The sequence below is a fragment of the Balaenoptera acutorostrata genome, chromosome 17, assembly GCF_949987535.1.
Source record: "Balaenoptera acutorostrata chromosome 17, mBalAcu1.1, whole genome shotgun sequence".
Taxonomy (NCBI): domain Eukaryota; kingdom Metazoa; phylum Chordata; class Mammalia; order Artiodactyla; family Balaenopteridae; genus Balaenoptera; species Balaenoptera acutorostrata.
This window is the reverse complement of record NC_080080.1, coordinates 31,270,120-31,290,793: the sequence shown is the minus strand read 5'-3', so window position 1 is coordinate 31,290,793 and position 20,674 is coordinate 31,270,120. Positions and strand designations below refer to the sequence as shown.

General features: G+C 35.8%; 1 protein-coding gene across 5 annotated transcripts in view; it reads left to right on the top strand.

Annotated features, from left to right (window-relative positions):
- OXR1 (oxidation resistance 1) overlaps positions 1–20,674 on the top strand; it is a 458,270-nt gene that overhangs the window by 32,253 nt on the left and 405,343 nt on the right. For 4 of the 5 annotated variants that reach the window (XM_057531888.1, XM_057531885.1, XM_057531884.1 and 1 more), the window contains one exon: positions 3,111–3,162. The exons of the other annotated variant lie outside the window; for it this stretch is intronic. The gene's annotated coding sequence lies outside the window, so the exon portion shown is untranslated. The remainder of the gene's footprint in view (positions 1–3,110; positions 3,163–20,674) is intronic. 5 annotated transcript variants of the gene reach the window in all.

The following is a 20,674-nucleotide window of genomic DNA, read 5'->3' as shown; positions in this document are numbered from 1 at the left end:
AATTTTTTCTTAATCTCCAAGATATAATTTATAAAAAGATAGCCAGAAGAATTTATATATAGTTCCAGCCTAAGATTCAACATGTGTAAAAGAACATGCTTTCAAATATTATTTACTTCAGAGAGTCAGATTTAGCAAATATACTTTTAAGTGTTAATAGCTCTGGGTAAGGAAACCACTCCAATTAAATAAATTTAAATTAAATTTAGGAAGTAGCTTTAAGTAATTTTTTTCATGATTTCTCTAATAGTTCTTTTTTCACTATAATAAAGATGATCTTAGATTTATTTACATTTACTTGAGAAATATTCGATTAAAGTAATATTTAATGATTTTTTTAGCTATGTGGATAATAATTTCCAAAGTCTATTTTTACCTTCAGACATCCCCTAAACACCCATCCTATTTTCTGCTATGGCTGCTACTCATGTTTTTCTTTTTATCTGCCAGTGTACCACTTGATTTCTCTAAATCCAATGTCCTTAGCAGCGACTGTGTCTCAGATTCATTCTGTTCTGTATTTTTGCTCCATTGCCATTTGTTTAACTATGTCAGTTGGATTTTCCTTCTGTTTTGTTCCTACCTGTAACTGATATAGAGAGGTGTTTATTGCTGTTTCTCACTCGAAGCCACAGTTTGTATTCCAAAGCAAAAGCTAAAGGATTTTTTGCTAATCTACTTAAATACCTCAGGAGAGGGTAAAATGTTGTCCAAAGGGCTTAGATTTTAGGAAGCGAAGTGAGTTTTTTCCTACTTTTTAGGCTACCTTCACTGTGTATTTTGCCCCATACCTTCAATGCTCTTTTTTTTTTCTCTCATTAAAATGCGGTATGAACTGATTCCCTAGATTTTGAAGAGCTACTGATACTATTTTACAAATTAGTTTTTAAAATTTCCTTGTACTAAATGTTTCCTCTTTGGGGACATCAAAGGAATGATTTTCTTTAATGGCTCCTAAATTGCAATATGAGACATAAGTGTTCAGATTTCATCTTCAAGTGAGATTCAACAATTTCAGATTTACAAAGCACGGATGTATAAATCCTCAAAGTTAATAACTTTATTTCATCTTTACTCTTAATAAATTGGGATTTAAAGCTGTGGGAATCCATTATCACTGTGTCTCAAACATAGAGCTAGCCTATGACTAGTTCAAGATATTTATTCAAAACAGATGGAAAGCTCTGTTTACAGAAATAGTTGTACATGTTCAGAGTAACTTTAACTGTAATAGCTAAAAACTGGAAAAATCCCAAATGTACACCAACAAGAGAATGACTAAACAAATTGTGGTGTATTCATACAATAGAATACTAGTTAGCAGTATAGAGAAAAATGAAGTACTGATACACACTCAAACATGGATGTCTCTACAACTTTATATTGTGTGAAAGAATAGTATTGTATTGTGGAATATTGTATGATTCCATTTTTATGACTTTCTGGGATAGGCAAAACTAATCTGGGTGATAACAAATCAGAAGAGGGGTTGCCTATGGGGGTTGAGAAATGACTACTCTACAAGGGAAAGTGAGAGAACTTTTGGGGATAATAGAGATGTTCTGTATCTTGACTAGGGTGTTGGTTACAGGGGTGTATACATTGCTAACACTTATCCAATTGTACACTTAGTATCTGTGCATTTCACTCTATGTACATTTTATGGAGATTTTCCAAACAGAATGTAGGTATTAACAAATTTGCAATAGTAAAAGGAAAATGTTAGCCAGCCAAAGGGAGATGTAAAAAGAATCCAAAGATGGAAGGCAGCTGTGCTAACCGCTATACCGCCAACACCTCCCAAAGATGGATAGAGAAGAAGAAGCACTTGTAGGTTCAGCTTACACAGCAGGATGAGGAGACACTGATCCTATATTTAAATTTACTTAAAAATGGGTATTTTTGTCTTTAGGGTAACATTCAAAACCTTTATCTTTCACGGGCTGGCACCCACTTACCTCTCCAGCCTCATCTTTTATCAGCCTTCTCCCTTTCTTACATTCCTCATCCACCCATAATCTTCCAGTTTCCAAATGTATCTTACTCTCTTTCATTCTGGGCTTTTATACGTGCACTTCCCTCAGTTTCAAGTACTCCTTCCACAAGATTTGTGGCTCAGACTTCTTGGGTCTCATGCTCACTTGCTCCAGGATTTTTTGATCTTGTTTGTTGTCCCCTAACTTTTTATCTATATGTATCTCCCACTAGAATGTAAGCTTCCTAAGGACAGGGACCCTATGTGTGTCCTTTTGAAGGTTGCGTCCTTAACAGGTAGCGCAGTGGCCTGGGGTGTGGTTGATTCTAGGGATATATTTTAAATTAATGAACAGTTGGAATTGTTAAAATAGTACCATGAATTTAAGAAATGATAGTCTGTAGACAGCTCTTAAGATGCTAGGTCAATGGGTACAAATTCTTGGAGGGAGATTTCTGAGGATATATAGTAAAGGCGGTGATTGTCAGTCTACTTTCTGACAATGTGTGGGATCTACTGTAAGTCACTAATCCAGTGCTGACCTGGCCAGACCTAGAAGAAGTGTTCAAGAATTCCTTCCCTGCCCTTTGTATTAGTTAATACTTCCTGTTAATGCTTTCCAATTATATTAAAATCAAAGAAGTGAATATCCACACAACAAGAAGCTTTAACCTAATCCTCTATTGATTAATGCCTTAAAAACTCCTTTTTTAATGCTAGAATGCATTTAGAAACTCTCTCTTGTATAAAATACAAGATCTACACAAAGTAAAATTGAAAGCCAGGTAAATGTGTGTATTGCCAGGAAAATACTAAATATTTACCTGCTTATTACCCTTATTATTTATAAATTAGTGACAAAGAAGAACATATATATTTCTCAGTTTGATGTAGTCAATATGTGATTTCAATTGTATGACCTGAAAAGCTTTAGAGATCTGGTTACAGAAAGTATTTGCAAGATGGTCTCATACAAGAAAGGATCACTTGAATTGATTACTAAATGATGCAGTTTCTGCTTCTGTTATAAAATCTATTCTCAATCTATTTGGAAATAAAACTATATTGTTGGCTAGTAAAATATAAATATATTCATGAAATCTCTAATTATTCTGTAATATATTCTTTCTTAAAGGTTATTGGGTTCATCATCAAGGAAGTCAGTATACTTAATTGGAAAACAAATGGTGAGTGACCTCTGGAACTAAAAACTTCAAAATTTAGAATAAGTGTATTTTTCCAAAATCTACATATTCATTTAAATATTTAGCCATGTTCTTTATTCAAAATAATACTCATAAAAATCTATCTATAACTTACAGATATATGTTAAGTTGAAGTTCTTATAATAAGTGAAACATTTCAGAAAAATAAATAGAAAAATTGTCTTTCTAGTTCCTACCTCCAAGTTGTAAATAATTTCTCTCTATATATAGATATATATAATAACTTATATAGATAGGTAGTCTCTCTCAATGAGAGTTACATGGGAGGTAACCTCAACTCTGCATACATTCATTCATTTAATATTTATTAAGCACCTTATGTGATAGAGACACTCTTCTGGGCATTGGGGATACAGCAGAAAATAAAACAGACAACATACCTGCCCTCATGGAACTTACGCTTGTGTGCTACGTGTTACTCACTGTACAATGAAACCTTGACGTTTGAGAGAGATGCCTAACTTCTTTGAAAGTCTGTACTCACTTAATGCCTACCACTAGAGCATATACCTTACTTATAAAACAGATATATTATAACAAGTCAAGTGTAACAAAACACTGTGGATTGGCAGTGTTGGGTATACTTACCCATTACTGTGCATTAAATTATCCCACAAGTTCATAGTTGTCCATTATCATTCAACAAATCACCCCACAATATAATAGCTTAAAGATACAACAAATACTTGGCATCTCACACAGTTTCTATGGGTCAAGGCTTTAGAAGCAGCTGAGCTGGATTCTCTGACTGGGTTTGTCACAAGATTGAGTCAGTTTGCCAGACAAGGTTGCAGTCATCTGAAAGCTTGACTTGGGATGGCTTCCAAGATGTTTCATTCACACAGTGCTAGTGGTTGGCAAGAGGCCTTAGTTCTTTCCCATCTGGACCTCTCTATGCTTGAGTGTCCTCACAATGTGACTCCTGGCTCTGTCAGAGCGAGCAAGTCAAGAAAGCAAGGCAGAAGCCACAAAATCATCTATGACCTTGCCTGAGATGCCATACTGCTTCATTTCCTCAACATTCTATGAGTTAAAGAGGTCAGCTAGCTCTGTTCTTTGTGGGAGAGGATGCACAGTGAGAATCACTGCCAGTCATACTGGAAGTTGGCTACCACACTGGATATTTATCCAGCTCCCTTCCTGGTTAAATTGCTCTCTATCTTCATATATAATGGCTGATGAAACAATACCATAGACTTGGTGTCTTATAAACAATAGAATGTATATCTCACAGTTCTGGAGGCTAGGAAGTCTAAGATCAAGGCACCAACAGACTCAGTGTTGGATGAGGTACCACTTCCTGGTTCATAGATGACACTCTTCTTGCCATGTCCTCACGTGGCAGAAGGGACAAGGGAGCTCTCTGGGGTCCTTTTATAAGAGCACCAGTTCCATTTGTTAGAGCTCTGCCCTCGTGATCTAATCACCTTCCAAAGGCCCCCACCTCCAAATACCATCACATTAGTAACTAAATTTCAACACATATAAATTTGGGGGGTGGACACAAACATTCAGTCTATAATACTCTCAAGCTTGAGTGACTCAGATTGGTACACTGAGATGCACTAAATTTTATGGTGTTACCTGTGAAGAATCAAAATAAAATTGTTTATTTCTTGAAAGCCATTTACAAAGCTTAGATTAATCCAGCAACCTATACAATTTGTTATATAATGTGAATTTGGTTGTCAGCTAACACAGGACTCAATGGGTTGAACTTAAAATTACTCCTTCAGATGTTAATAAGGGGTGCCTACACTGTGTGTAGATCCGGTGTTTCATGGTGATTATCTAGGCAAGACAATCAGATGTCAGATCACACCAAAATAGAGACTTCTGTTTGAAAGAGCAAATCCTTTGAACTGCATAGACTATTTCAGAGGTATTTTCTTATTTAAAAAAGTGGTCATTAGAAACATGTGATAATAAAGAACATCAGAGACCACTAGGCAAGGTGAAATTTAAGAAGGGTATATAGGATCTTCATTTTTGTTTCTTCAGTATACATTTGTATTTCTATACTAATATTCTGAGTAGTCATAATGCTGTGAAATATTATTTCAAGATGGTGGAATATTGGTCTCTCCCTTGTTAAAAATAATTGCTATTATCATGACTGCCTTCAAGATTGGTGAAAATTTACTCTCACCTTACATCGTGTTGTCAGAGCTGTAGTTTCATTCTTGAAACTTTTAAAATTCCCTAAGTACATACATTTTTTTCAAGAAAGTTGTAATTTAAATTTTAAATCCACTGGAAACCAATATAATTAGGGTACAGCATATTCTGTCTTGCAGTAGTTTTCAGAAACATGCAAATAAAGCATATTGTTTTCCGTGGTTGTTTGATTTTCATTTGGGTGTTTTGAATTTAATGAGATTTTCCTAAATGGGTGACCAGTAAGCTCACACCATGTTTTACTGTGGAATTTTTTTTTTCTCTTAACAAGCACAGTTATGAATTGCTAGATTGGTATTTTGTGATGAGGAAGAATCTCTAGTCCAATGTAATTTTTTTTTGTTTCCTCTTCCTAGGACAAAATGAATTCTTCCAGTCATATCATAGCCTAAAGATATATTTTTTGTGTGGCAGGAATCCATTGCCAAATTAAATCATAAAGCTTTTTATGGAACTAAAACAGTTAATATGAAGTATAAGACTCACTGCCCTATGCTATTCTCATCCTGGAGCCCTCCATACTAAATAAGTTGAACTTTTAACATGTAACTCCATGCCTCTGTAGCAGAATTTTTCTGAAAATTGAAGAGGAAATCCATAATGCTATTGCTTTAACAAAAAAATTAAAGAAGAGTTTTTTGGTGAACTTTCCAGTAAGGTCTCTTGAATCCCGGACTATCTTTCCATAGAACTTGGTTTAATAGGTGTTATATGGAGAGAAAAAATTCTGTCATCATACAAATTCAGGAAATTATAAATTTGTAGCGTTAAACAGGCTTCCTTACTATATAGGTGGTCACAGAGCATTTGATCATCATGTGTGACCAGAAGGGAATATTTTATACAGTAGGAATCCAAAATTTCAGGGAGCTCTTTTCCTTCTAGGAGTATGTCATGAGGTTAGTATATATGGAACAAATTCTGGGAAACACATTTTTAGGTATTTCTCATTCATTGCAAACTGAAGTTCACCTTGATTCTTGATGTTTTGATCAAGGTGTGATCTCTAAACCTGTGTATTATGGACCATTGTGGAATTTTCACCAGTGCTTCTCCAATTCTAAAGGGAAGGCAATGTTTGATTGTTAATTATTGAAGGAACTGAATATGATATGCCTGAGTCTAAAATTAGGTTTAATTACTTCTGTATGTAAGACACTGAGCGCACTTTGCTCACTGCCTAAGCTAAAGTTAAATACGTTGAGATTTTGAATTCCCTTTCATAGGCTTTATACCTCAGTAACACTTAAAATATTTACGGAAAGAATCAACTGAGCTTACTCTGTGCTAAGTGGGCTCAGAGCTTTCTGAACATGAACTCTTAAATGATAATGACATTGTGGCTTAAAGAAGCTCAGTAAGTGGTCTGGAGTCCCACAGCTAGTAACATAGTGAAGCAGGGGCTCAAAACCAGCCCAGCCTGGCTTCACACAAGCTCCTAACTACCTCTGGCAAATACAGTCATGGATAGAACGTGAGTAATCTGTTGTTTCGTCTCATTAAAGAAAGAGTATCCTGATATATGTGAAAATAATGGGGTCTTAACTGAATTTTAGAAAAGATGATTTAATTAGACTGTAACAATATAGTCACTCAGAATTATCTCCAGGGGATGACATTGGTTTTAGGGTTAGTGATTAGAGAGTAAATATCCCTGAAGAATTAGGTTGAGATGATATAAAAGGTACATTTCTCAGCAAATTGTTTTAAACATATGAAAGTTTATTTTAGCAGAGATGTTGTTTTTTGTAAAGTTGTCAAGTTGGCATTTCTTGCAGAGGCATTATAGTAGAAAGGGTCTTATACTTTTTGACTTGCCATTCTGCCACTTACTAAATCTCCTACCTTCGTCAAGCTTTTGTTGTTGTTGCTGCTTAACCTCTTTGGAGCCTGAGTTTTCTTCAGTGTAAAATGGGAAAAATGTTATGTATTTCATAGGATTGTTGTAAATATTAAATGAAAGGACTCATATACAGCACATACATAACACAAGTAGCCAGTATCAAATAAATGGTATTTTCTTCCCCTTTTCCCTATGCTAGTAATATTTAATAAGTTTGTTATTGAAATTAACTTATGTATTTTTTTAAACACAAGATAAAACATATGAGACTTTCTACAACTGGATAGCATCCTCTTGACATACTGATTTATAGTTGGAGATCTTTAAAGCCTGGCTGAAAATTACTTTTGAAAAATCCTTTTGTCTTGATTCTAAGATTCATGTTTTTACTCATTTAACATTTCAGAAACGACATTCAGAAAAGCTGTTATTAATTCACTAGTGAGACTTAAAATCAATGACACCTTAGAATCAAAGAAATACCATAGAAAACATAATGGGTAAGGTAACAAAGAGAAGTATTGTAACTGCTCATATATGCAAATGTTACTTTCTACATTTCATTAAAAGGAAACCTAAGCTCAAAAGCCCACAGAGCAGTGGGTATAGAAAGGACTTCTGATTCCATTCTATTTAACACTAGTCTGTAATTCCACAAAGAATAACTCCAAATGAGCCAGATTGGAAACAAGAGGCACGTAGAGTAGATCAGAAAAAAACCTTTTTTTTTTTTTTTTGGTATGTGTATTATTTTTAAACTTTGATGTGAACTGAAGAAGAATCATGAAATGCATTTCTCAAAGGCCTTTAGAAATGGATAATATGTAGGATAGACCATTTGGAGAGGTAGCTGGTCTTGAAAGGTTGGTGTGACATGATAATAATTTGTGTCAAATAAAAAGCTGTAGTAAATCTACAGTACATTTGTATCATTGAAGTAACAGGGTGTGTAAAGGAAAATCTGACCATTGGAGAAACATAGACACCTATATTGGATAATTATATTCTAATGCAAAGTTATCTGTTGTTTGGTTATATAAGGGTAAATTTATAAAGTACATGATTCAAAGCTTCTTTTTTTCTGTGTCAGGTATACACAAACGAAGGCTAATAAAAATCGCTAGGGTGGAGTTTAACCGCCCAGGATGGGATATCTGAAGAATAATGACGTACATTCTGCCTTGAAGGCTACAATCAATCTTTATTGAAAAGAATCTAGACTAAAGACAGGCAGGGCTTTTTGGACAATCCTGCCTCATTACATTTTGCATTTATCTGCCATCTTCCTACCTCTGTTGGTCATTTGAGGGTTATAACCATTTACTTATAGTGATTTTTTATTTTTACAAAAGAAGATAAATGAACCTACAATATTAAATCACATCCTGTTTCTTTATTTTATTTGGCTCGCTGTAAAGATTCAGTGTTGAACTTCTCTCCCTTCGAAACTTAAGTAAAACATTAGGCTAGGAAAGGGTAGTGGCTTGATATATTTGTTTTCTCCTTGAAAAGACAGAGTAAAAAACTTTTTTTTAAATTTATTGGAGTACAGCTGCTTTACAATATTGTGTTAGTTTATAGTGTACAGCAAAGTGAATCAGCTATATGTATACATATATCACCTTTTTTTTGGATTTCTTTCTCATTTAGGTCACCAGAGAGCCCTGAGTAGTACCCTGTGCTATACAGTAGGTTCTCATTAGTTTTCTATTTTATACACAGTATCAATAGTGTATATATGTCAATCCCAATCTCCCAATTCATCCCATCCCCCTTCCCCTTTGGTGTCCATACCCTTGTTCTCTACGTCTGTGTCTCTATTTCTGCTTTGTAAATAAGATCATCTATACTATTTTTTCAGATTCCACATATATGCATTAATATATGATATTTTTTTTCTCTGACTTACTTCACTCTCATGACAGTCTCTAGGTCCATTCATGTCTCTACAAATGACCCAATTTCATTCCTTTTTATGGCTGAGTAATATTCCATTGTATGTATGTACCACATCTTCTTTATCCATTCCTCTGTTGATGGACATTTAGGTTGCTGCCATGTCCTAGCTATTGTAAATAGTGCTGCAATGAACATTGGGGTGCATATGCCTTTTTGAATTATGGTTTTCTCAGGGTATATGCCCAGTAGTGGGATTGCTGGGTCATATGGTAGTTCTGTTTTTAGTTTTTTAACGAATCTTCATACTCTTCTCCATAGTGGCTGTATCAATTTACATTCCCACCAACAATGCATGAGGGTTCCATTTTCTCCACACCTTCTCCAGCATTTGTTGTTTGTAGATTTTTTGATGATGGTCATTCTGACCAGTGTGAAGTGGTGTGAAGTGATACCTCATTGTAGTTTTGATTAGCATTTCTCTAATAATTAGTGATGTTGAGCATCTTTTCATGTGTTTGTTGGCCATTTGTATGTTTTCTTTGGAGAAATGTCTGTTTAGGTCTTCCCATTTTTTGATTGGGTTGTTTGTTTTTTTGCTATTGAGTTGCATGAGCTGTTTGTATATTATGGAGATTAATCCTTTGTCAGTTGCTTCATTTGCAACTATTTTCTCCCATTCTGAAGGTTGTCTTTTTGTCTTCTTTATGGTTTCCTTTGCTGTGCGAAAGCTTTTAAGCTTCATTAGGTCCCATTTGTTTATTTCTGTTTTTATTTTCATTACTCTAGGAGGTGGATCAAAAAAGATCTTGCTGCTATTTATGTCAAAGAGTGTTCTGCCTATGTTTTCCTCTAAGAGTTTTATAGTGTCTGGCCTTACATGTAGTTAGGTCTTTAATCCATTTTGAGTTTATTTTTGTGTATGGTGTTAGGGAGTGTTCTAATTTCTAATCCTTTTACATGTAGCTGTCCAGTTTTCCTAGCACCACTTATTGAAGAGGGTATCTTTGCTCCACTGTATATTCTGGCCTCCTTTGTCATAGATTAGGTGACCATAGGTACGTGGGTTTATCTCTGGGCTTTCTATCCTGTTCCATTGGTCTATATTTCTGTTTTAGTGCCAGTACCATACTGTCTTGATTACTGTTACCTGCAGTATGTTAACTGCAATTTGTGACCAAATTTGCAACATACCTTAGTATTTTTCATATTAAAGTGTGTGTATATATATATATATATATATATATATATATATACACACACACACACACACACACACACATATATAAATTTTTGTGCATGTGAACATTCTAAGGTTAAGGTCTGATTTTAAATGTTGATCATATTAATGCATTTTCCATAAAGTGTGACCTTAATGTGTATTTTCCTTTGGCTCATGCCCCCAGATGACCTTCTAGCTAGGACACCATTGGAGCAAGACAGTTAAAACACTGACAGCTTCTCTCCCATTACACAGCACAGTGCTTCCGGATATTTCCTATTTGGAGCAACTGTAGGATCTAACTGACACAGCAGGATGCCTCAGAATACCTTTCTGTAGAACTCTCTCTCACTCTTTCTCTACCCACCCCCCTTTTTTCATCTTTTCCAAATAACAAAAAAAAGGAGTTGTAAAGTTTGTATCATTTTTCTAAAAATTAACACTTAGTAAAAACTTTTCTTTTTGCGGCCAGCCACAATAAAGTGCATTGACATTCTAAACTTTAATCCCTCATGAAAGAGGACACAAAAGAAAGACTAATAAAGAAAATAAACCTGTTGTGTAAGGAATAATATTAAATGTGAAAAGATAAAATTAATATAGTCCAAACAACCTTGACAAATAATAATGATTACATTATTAAATTCCAATCCCTCTTACATAAATTTTATGAATACTAAGTATATGTGATACTTAATACACATAGGCACTGTAAATAAAGACCCAAATTTGAGAATTACAACAAAATTGATAAATTTTAAAAGTTATCTATTGTAGAGGGCAAACAACAGAAGCAAGAAGAACTACAGTCCTGCAGCCTATGGAACAAAAACGGCAATCACAGAAAGATAGACAAGATGAAAAGGCAGAGGGCATGTGCCAGATGAAGGAACAAGAAAAAACCCCAGAAAAACAACTAAATGAAGTGGAGATAGGCAACCTTCCAGAAAAAGAATTCAGAATAATGATGGTGAAGATGATCCAGGACCTCGGAAAAAGAATGGAGGCAAAGATCGAGAACATGCAAGAAATGTTTAACAAAAACCTAGAAGAATTAAAGAACAAACAAACAGAGATGAACAATACAATAACTGAAATGAAAACTACACTAGAAGGAATCAATAGCAGAATAACTGACACAGAAGAACGGATAAGTGACCTGGCAAACAGAATGGTGGAATTCACTGCTGCAGAACAGACTAGAGAAAAAAGAATGAAAAGAAATGAAGACAGCCTAAGAGACCTCTGGGACAACATTAAATGCAACAACATTCGCTTTATAGGGGTCCCAGAAGGAGAAGAGAGAGAGAAAAGACCCGAGAAAATATTTGAAGAGATTATAGTTGAAAACTTCCCTAACATGGGAAAGGAAATAGCCACCCAAGTCCAGGAAGTGCAGAGAGTCCCATACAGGATAAACCCAAGGAGAAACACGCCAAGACACATAGTAATCAAACTGGCAAAAATTAAAGAGAAAGAAAAATTATTGAAAGCAGCAAAGGAAAAACGACAAATAACATACAAGGGAACTCCCATAAGGTTAACAGCTGATTTCTCAGAAGAAACTCTACAAGCCAGAAGGGAGTGGCATGATATACTTAAAGTGATGAAAGGGAAGAACCTACAACCAAGATTACTCTACCCAGCAAGAATCTCATTTAGATTTGATGGAGAAATCAAAAGCTTTACAGACAAGCAAAAGCAAAGAGAATTCAGCACCACCAAACCAGCTCTACAACAAATGCTAAAGGAACTTCTCTAAGTGGGAAACACAAGAAAAGAAAAGAATCTACAAAAACAAACCCAAAACAATTAAGAAAATGGTAATAGGAACCTACCTATAGATAATTACCTTAAATGTGAATGGATTAAATGCTCCAACCAAAAGACACAGGCTCACTGAATGGATACAAAAACAAGACTCACATATACACAGTCTCCAGCAGACCCACTTCAGACCTAGGGACACATACAGACTGAAAGTGAGGGGATGGAAAAAGATATTCCACGCAAATGGAAATCAAAAGAAAGCTGGAGTAGCAATACTCATATCAGATAAAGAAGACTTTAAAATAAAGAATGTTACAAGAGACAAGGAAGGACACTACATAATGATCAAGGGATCAATCCAAGAAGAAGATTTAACAATTATAAATATATATGCACCCACCCAACATAGGAGCACCTCAATACATAAGGCAACAGCTAACAGCTGTAAAAGAGGAAATCGACAGTAACACAATAATAGTGGGGAACTTTAACACCTCACTTACACCAATGGACAGATCATCCAAAATGAAAATAAATAAGGAAACAGAAGCTTTAAATGACACAATAGACCAGATAGATTTAATTGATATTTATAGGACATTCCATCCAAAAATAGCAGATTACACTTTCTTCTCAAGTGCGCACAGAACATTCTCCAGGATAGATCACATCTTGGGTCACAAATCAAGCCTCAGTAAATTTAACAAAATTGAAATCATATCAAGCATCTTTTCTGACCACAATTCTATGAGATTAGAAATGAATTACAGGGGAAAAAACGTAAAAAACACAAACACATGGAGGCTAAACAATACGTTACTAAGTAACCAAGAGATCACTGAAGAAATCAAAGAGGAAATCAAAAAATACCTAGAGACAAATGACAATGAAAACACGATGATCCAAAACCTATGGGATGCAGCAAAAGCAGTTCTAAGAGGGAAGTTTATAGCTATACAAGCCTACCTCAAGAAACAAGAAAAATCTCAAATAAACAATCTAACATTACAACTAAAGGAACTAGAGAAAGAAGAACAAACAAAACCCAAAGTTAGCAGAAGGAAAGAAATCATAAAGATCAGAGCAGAAATAAATGAAATAGAAACAAAGAAAACAATAGCATAGATCAATAAAACTAAAAGCTGGTTCTTTGAGAAGAGAAACAAAATTGATAAACCATTAGCCAGACTCATCAAGAAAAAGAGGGAGAGGACTCAATAAAATTAGAATTGAAAAAGAAGTTACAACAGACACCGTGGAAATACAAAGCATCCTAAGAGACTACTACAAGCAACTCTATGCCAATAAATTGGACAACCTAGAAGAAATGGACAAATTCTTAGAAAGGTAAAACCTTCCAAGACTGAACCAGGAAGAAATAGAAAATATGAACAGACTAATCACAGGTAATGAAATTGAAACTGTGATTAAAAATCTTCCAACAAACAAAAGTCCAGGACCAGATGGCTTCACAGGTGAATTCTATCAAACATTTAGAGAAGTGCTAACACCCATCCTTCTCAAACTCTTCCAAAAATTTGCAGAGGAAGGAGCACTCCCAAACTCATTCTATGAGGCCACCATCACCCTGATACCAAAACTAGACAAAGATACTACCAAAAAAGAAAATTACAGACCAATATCACTGATGAATATAGATGCAAAAATCCTCAACAAAATACTAGCAAACAGAATCCAACAACAAATTAAAAGGATCATACACCATGATCAAGTGGGATTTATCCCAGGGATGCAAGGATTCTTCAATATATGTAAATCAATCAATGTGATACACCATATTAACAAATTGAAGAAGAAAAACCATATGATCATCTCAGTAGATGCAGAAAAAGCTTTTAACAAAATTCAACACCCATTAATGATAAAAACTCTCCAGAAAGTGGGCATAGAGGGAACCTACCTCAACATAATAAAGGCCATATATGACAAACCCACAGCAAACATCATTCTCAATGGTGAAAAACTCAATGGTGAAAGCATTTCCTCTAAGATCAGGAATAAGACAAGGATGTCCACTCTCACCACTATTTTTCAACATAGTTTTGGAAGTCCTAGCCGCAGCAATCAGAGAAGAAAAAGAAAGAAAAGGAATACAAATTGGAAAAGAAGAAGTAAAACTGTCACTGTTTGCGGTTAACATGATACTATACATAGAGAATCCTAAAGATGCCACCTGAAAACTACTAGAGCTAATCAATGAATTTGGTAAAGTTGCAGGATGCAAAATTAATGCACAGAAATCTCTGCATTCCTATACACTAATGATGAAAAATCTGAAAGAGAAATTAAGGAAACACTCCCATTTACCATTGCAACAAAACTAATAAAATACCTAGGAATAAACCTACCTAGGGAGACAAAAGACCTGTATGCAGAAAACTATAAGACACTGATGAAAGAAATTAAAGATGATACAAACAGATGGAGAGATATACCATGTTCTTAGATTGGAAGAATCAATATTGTGAAAATGACTATACTCCCCAAAGCAATCTACAAATTCAATGCAATCCCTATCAAATTACCAATGGCATTTTTTACGGAGCTAGAACAAAAAATCTTAAAATTTGTATGGAGGCACAGAAGACCATGAATAGCCAAAGCAGTCTTGAGGGAAAAAAATGGAGCTGGAGGAATCAGACTCCCTGACTTCAGACTATACTACAAAGCTACAGTAATCAAGGCAATATGGTACTGGCACAAAAACAGAAACATAGATCAATGGAACAAGATAGAAAGCCCAGAGATTAACCCATGCACCTATGGTCAACTAATCTATGACAAAGGAGGCAAAGATATACAATGGAGAAAAGACAATCTCTTCAGTAAGTGGTGCTGGGAAAACTGGGCAGCTACATGTAAAAGAATGAAATTAGAACACTCCCTAACACCATACACAAAAATAAAATGGATTAGAGACCTAAATGTAAGACTGGACACTATAAAACTCTTAGAGGAAAACATAGGACGAACGCTCTTTGACATAAATCACAGCAAGGTCTTTTTTGATCCACCTCCTAGAGTAATGGAAATAAAATCAAAAATAAACAAATGGGACCTAATGAAACTTCAAAGTTTTTGAACAGCAAAGGAAACCATAAAGAAGACGAAAAGACAACCCTCAAAATGGGAGAAAATATTTGCAAACAAATCAACGGACAAAGGATTAATCTCCAAAATATATAAACAGCTCATGCAGCTCAATATTAAAGAAACAAACAATCCAATCCAAAAATGGGCAGAAGACCTAAATAGACATTTCTCCAAAGAAGACATACACATGGCCAAGAAACAGATGAAAAGGTGCTCAACATCACTAATTATTAGAGAAATGCAAATCAAAACTACAATGAGGTATCACCTCACAGCAGTTAGAATAGGCATCATCAGAAAATCTACAAACAACAAATGCTGGAGAGGGTGTGGAGAAAAGGGAACCCTCTTGCACTGTTGGTGGGAATGTAAATTGATACAGCCACTATGGAGAACAGTATGGAGGTTCCTTAAAAAACTAAAAACAGAATTACCATATGATCCAGCAATCCCACTACTGGGCATATACCTAGAGAAAACCATAATTCAAAAAGACACATGCACCCCAATGTTCATTGCAGCACTATTTACAATAGCCAGGTCATGGAAACAACCTAAATGCCCATTGACAGACGAATGGATAAAGAAGATAAGGTACATATATACAATGGAATATTACTCAGCCATAAAAAGGAACGAAATTGAGTCATTTGTTGAGACATGGATGGATCTAGAGACTGTCGTACAGAGTGAAGTAAGTCAGAAAGAGAAAAACAAATATCGTATATTAACGCATGTATGTGGAACCTAGAAAAATGGTACAGGTGAACCGGTTTGCAGGGCAGGAATAGAGACACAGATGTAGAGAACAAACGTATGGACACCAAGGGGGGAAAGTGGCGGGTGGTGGGGGTGGTGGTGGGATGAATTGGGAGATTGGGATTGACATGTATACACTGATGTGTATAAAATTGATGACTAATAAGAACCTGCTGTATAAAAAATTAATAAAATTAAATTAAAAAATTCCAAAAAAAAGTATCTATTGTTTTGTTATCAGCGTAAACACACTCACAAAATGGAAAATCTGAAGTAATTGGTTAGGATTTCTTCTCTGTTCCCACCCTAGAACTGATTAACTAAAATCTAGGTATAAGAAAATGTTTTTTAAATACTATGTTGTATAATGTTTATTACAGTTATCATTTGTCTCAGAGGTAATTTTTCTGGCCAGTAGTTTTGCTTGTGCGTTTGTCCTTACTCAGAAATCTTGAACAACTCCTCGGAGCCTCAAAGAAAGTTTTAAATTTTTGTATGGTATTCAAGGCCTTACAGAAACCTAGCTTGTGAGCCACTTCTCCTACCCTTTCACCTTGCTTCCTGTGCTCACCGAGCTCTCTGCCTTTCCTCAAATGTGATATAGACTTCAGTGTCTGAAATGCCCCCTCATCACTTAACTGCCTAGCAAATTCTGATTACTCTGAAAGCTCAGCTCAGATTTCCCCTCAAGTGAAGGCTTCTTGTATCTTTCATTCTTTTGTCTCCTGGCCAGATTATTTACTTCCTCCTCTGCATTCCTTTTCTTTCTTTATTCACATCACAAGTGTGGCATATATTACACTGTTATTAAAGGATGCTTGCTCTTCTGCTAGTTTCTTAATCTTATGGAGAGCAGATACAATATATTGTTTATCTTTTCATCAGTAGAGCCTAGCATGGTGAAAGAGGTAAATAAATGAATTGAATCACGGATCTTTTTACAGCTGTCAACAGCCATTTAATAAATGAGAAAATATCCAAAATGTCTTTTTCTTTTATATGAGTGTATTAATCTTAATGTTTAAGTGGATGGATTCTTTGAATAGTTGGTATTTCTAGTAGCCTGTATATTCCCAAGGTAATTTACATTGCTCCCACTTTTTTCCATAGCTTAAAGTCTTACCTGTGGGCTTCCTAAAGATTCCTTACAAAATTAATGTAACTAGCTAAAATATATCATAAAATTTTCTTGAAACTTATTACTTTACAGGCTCTTGTTTCCATAAGATCTTCCAGCAGAAGTAATTTAAGGTTGGTGTCTATCCAAAAGCCTTCTGTATAGCTGATGGCATTGAAGTGGAGCCAGAGAAAAAGAAAGAAGCAGGCTAACTACTCCTTTGCCAAGGAGCCAGAAGGACAAGCTGAAAAGTGACTTTCTTTTGACTAAAGAAAACCACATTCCACTAAAGGCAGCACATTTTCAGACTGGTGATTGGCTAACTTTATATCCAGAAGAAAAGCTATTTAATAGAGGAGTGGCCTTTCAGAGAATTAAACTTTTTGTCTAGGTCTGGACTGTAGAAACAAGGCCTGTCTTGCCCATCCTGAAGTAGGGCAATTAAAGCTCTTTTGATCTGTAAGAGAAAATCAAACTCCCAGGGAGTTTTAAAAGGCCTTTTGCTTGTGAAATATGACAGTTTGCAGAGCCTTTTCTTCTTCCATTTACTCTTTCAATGAGGAAACTTATTTTCCTGACCAAAAAAAATGCATTAAGAAGCAGCTGCAGCCATTTCCCCTTAGGCAACATGCTGGGGGAATATTTGAGAGAATAACTCCCTGAAGATAAATGGGTTCCTCAGTAGCCTTGGGCAGGGGAAATCAAGGTGAATCCTTTATTTTTATACCCTGGGCACTTCTGTGGCTTGACTGGTTAGCCCAATTTAAAAATCAGCCAAACTCTTGATAAGGAATAGTTGCTCATCTGCAGTGTTTCATGTCCCAGTTGTTGAAGTTTTGCAGGGGGTCCCTGTGCCTGGTTAAGGTTCTTTTCTCTATTTCCAAGTTGGAGGCAGTTTGAGAGGTGACCTCTTATGGTCTGGGGTGAGGTTGAGAAGCTGAGTGAAGTTCCTCCCCTTTGTCAGGAAATTGTCTCTCAGGCTGCGGGGCTTGGAGCGGTAGTGACTATTATTGAAATGTAATGATGCAGTCATATCACACATCACATAAAATCCTCTCTCTGAGACTGTACGTAGGTGCTCAAATCTCTCCTCATCATTTTCTGGGACTCTCCTCTTTCCTGTTCCTCACTTCTTTGCCCTACTCTCCCCACAGGCATTGTCCTCTCTCCCATTGCCCACGTCTGCCCTCAGGATCTCCTTGTCATAGGTTTAGGTTTCTGCAAATATTTGTTTGTACTCTTTACCTCTGATTAGCCCACAAAGACAAGATAGCAAAAATCCTCCTCAGAAGGGGAGAAGTGGGAATGGTTATGAAAACTAACATTTTAGCCTATCCCGTGATTCTGCTGCCTTGTGCTACAATGATGCTAATTGGATATGCCCTTTCATTTAGGATTTAGGGCAAAATAGATAATATTTTATCAGCTGAGAATTTACTGAGCATCTACTTCTTTCCACAAGTACTTTCTTGGTGATAATTATGAAATCACTCTGTGTTTGTAACTCTCATTCTTTCTTTCTCTCTCTCTTTCTTTTTTCTTTCTCTCTTCTCCCCTGTCATCCTTGACAACTGTTTTTACTTGCTTATGGCTTTTGACAACTGGAACTATTGATTAATAATGCATAAGATTTAGTAACACAAGTCTGTAGTACTTCATGTGACAGGAACGAAATTTCTTCAAATCTAGGATTCATTTTACCTCTTCAAATTATGTGTTGAAAATAATCATTTTTAGGTAAAATGGCCTTTGGAATCACAGTTTACAAAAACACAGCTTTGTGAACAATTTTATTTGTTGAGAGAGGGACCAGTGGATTTAAATACATCTTTCCCATATTAAATGTTTTGAGTTGATAATTCATGTTTCAAAGAAAAATATATAATAGATCTGATAGTTCGATTGTTTTTTTTTTACCATATTCTTTTTTCTCCCTCAGTTAATGAAGTGAAGTGTTTATAGTGAGGAGGGTCCTCTGACAGTGGGCCTGTGACCAGCAATAATGTATGTAGCAGGAGCAGGTGAGAAGAAAAAGTTGGAGGTGAATGCTGAGGTTGGAGGGGGGTAGTCCTGGGAAAGGTACAGATTAACCAAGCAAACCTAGATGTTACTCAGTACAAAGCAGCACCTTTTCCCACTTCTAAATGGCATTAAGACTGCTTTGAAAAGATGTTAGGTGAGCAGTGAGAAGTAAGAGTGATGAGGTAGAAGAGGAGATGAGAGTGCAGCCTCTCCTTCACACGCAGGCTTTCCCCCCAACCAAAGGCAGACCCCAGATTCTACCCCAGAGTTTGTTTGAAATGAGGTTAGAAGTTGCCTTCAGCTTCCCTGACAAGGGTTATATTCTAGAATGATGATTTATGCTACCATTGTGAAATAACCAACTCTCTAATTGGGAGCTACCAAATATCTCTTGTGCTTGATGTTTTGAGGTCCACATTTTGTTGAGAAGGCCCTAGATTATTACTTGGAAAACAGATTTGTTAGAGCACCTCTTTATACAACTGTATCTTTATTATGCAAATAAAAATTGAGCAATAACAAAACATTATTATATGAAGGAACAGTATGTGATACAAGGAAAGGGCCAAAGGCTGTGAGCCGGTATGCCTGAATCCCAGCTTGGCCATCCCCATTCCCAGCATCATTTTTATTCATTTTGTGTATTGAGTTTCAATGTAATATTTTATTTGAAAGAAGGTGTTGTACCGAAAAAGAGAAAAAAAGCTTTAGAAATCCCTGCTGATAGATGTGCTGCATCCTGGGTTTGTCCTTGGGTGCAGGGGTGTCTCCTTTCGGTTTTCAGAGCAGCTGGTGCCCTCAGTTGACATCAGCCACCCTCTGCCCCCCGTGCTGAGCTCACATGTACTGAGTGATGATCCCCATGGGCCAGACACTCTAAGTGTTTTACCTGTGGGCTATCTCATTAGTGGGTAAACTTTTTCTGTAAAGGGCCAGATGGTAAATATTTTAGGCATTTTGGGCCATAAGGGCTCTGTCACATTTACTCATCTCTGCTGATGTAGTGCAAAATAAGCCATAAGACAGTATGTGTTGTGTTTGGATAAAACGCACACAATACAAGGTAAAAGAATTAGAAATATAATCCACATCCTTTAACTTCAAATCTTGTATTTTTTCCATAATTCCTGCTAGCAGAATGGCCCCCTGAAATATAAAGGAAATTTTCTAGGTAAAAACAAAAATGCATTTATCATCTCTAAGTGAATAACAGACCTTTAGGAAAAGAATAAAAGTAATAAAAGACGAAAGAGGAAGGAAACCTTGGAAAGAATTTTTCAATTTTTTTTATTTCATAGAAATTCCCCCCCCCCCAATAGAGCAATGCATTGTCATAATATTGTTTGGTTGACTGTTAATGTACAGTAAGTACCCTACATACGAACCTTCAAGTTGCAAACTCTCAAAGATGTGAACATGCGTTCGTATGTCCAGTCATGTAAGTTAGTTCATGTGTCTGGCGTACATTGTCACCTGCGTGCACCCTCTACAAGTGGTTGTGCTTTTGTGTACTTTACAGTACTCTATAGAGTACAGTAGTACAGTATCTTTA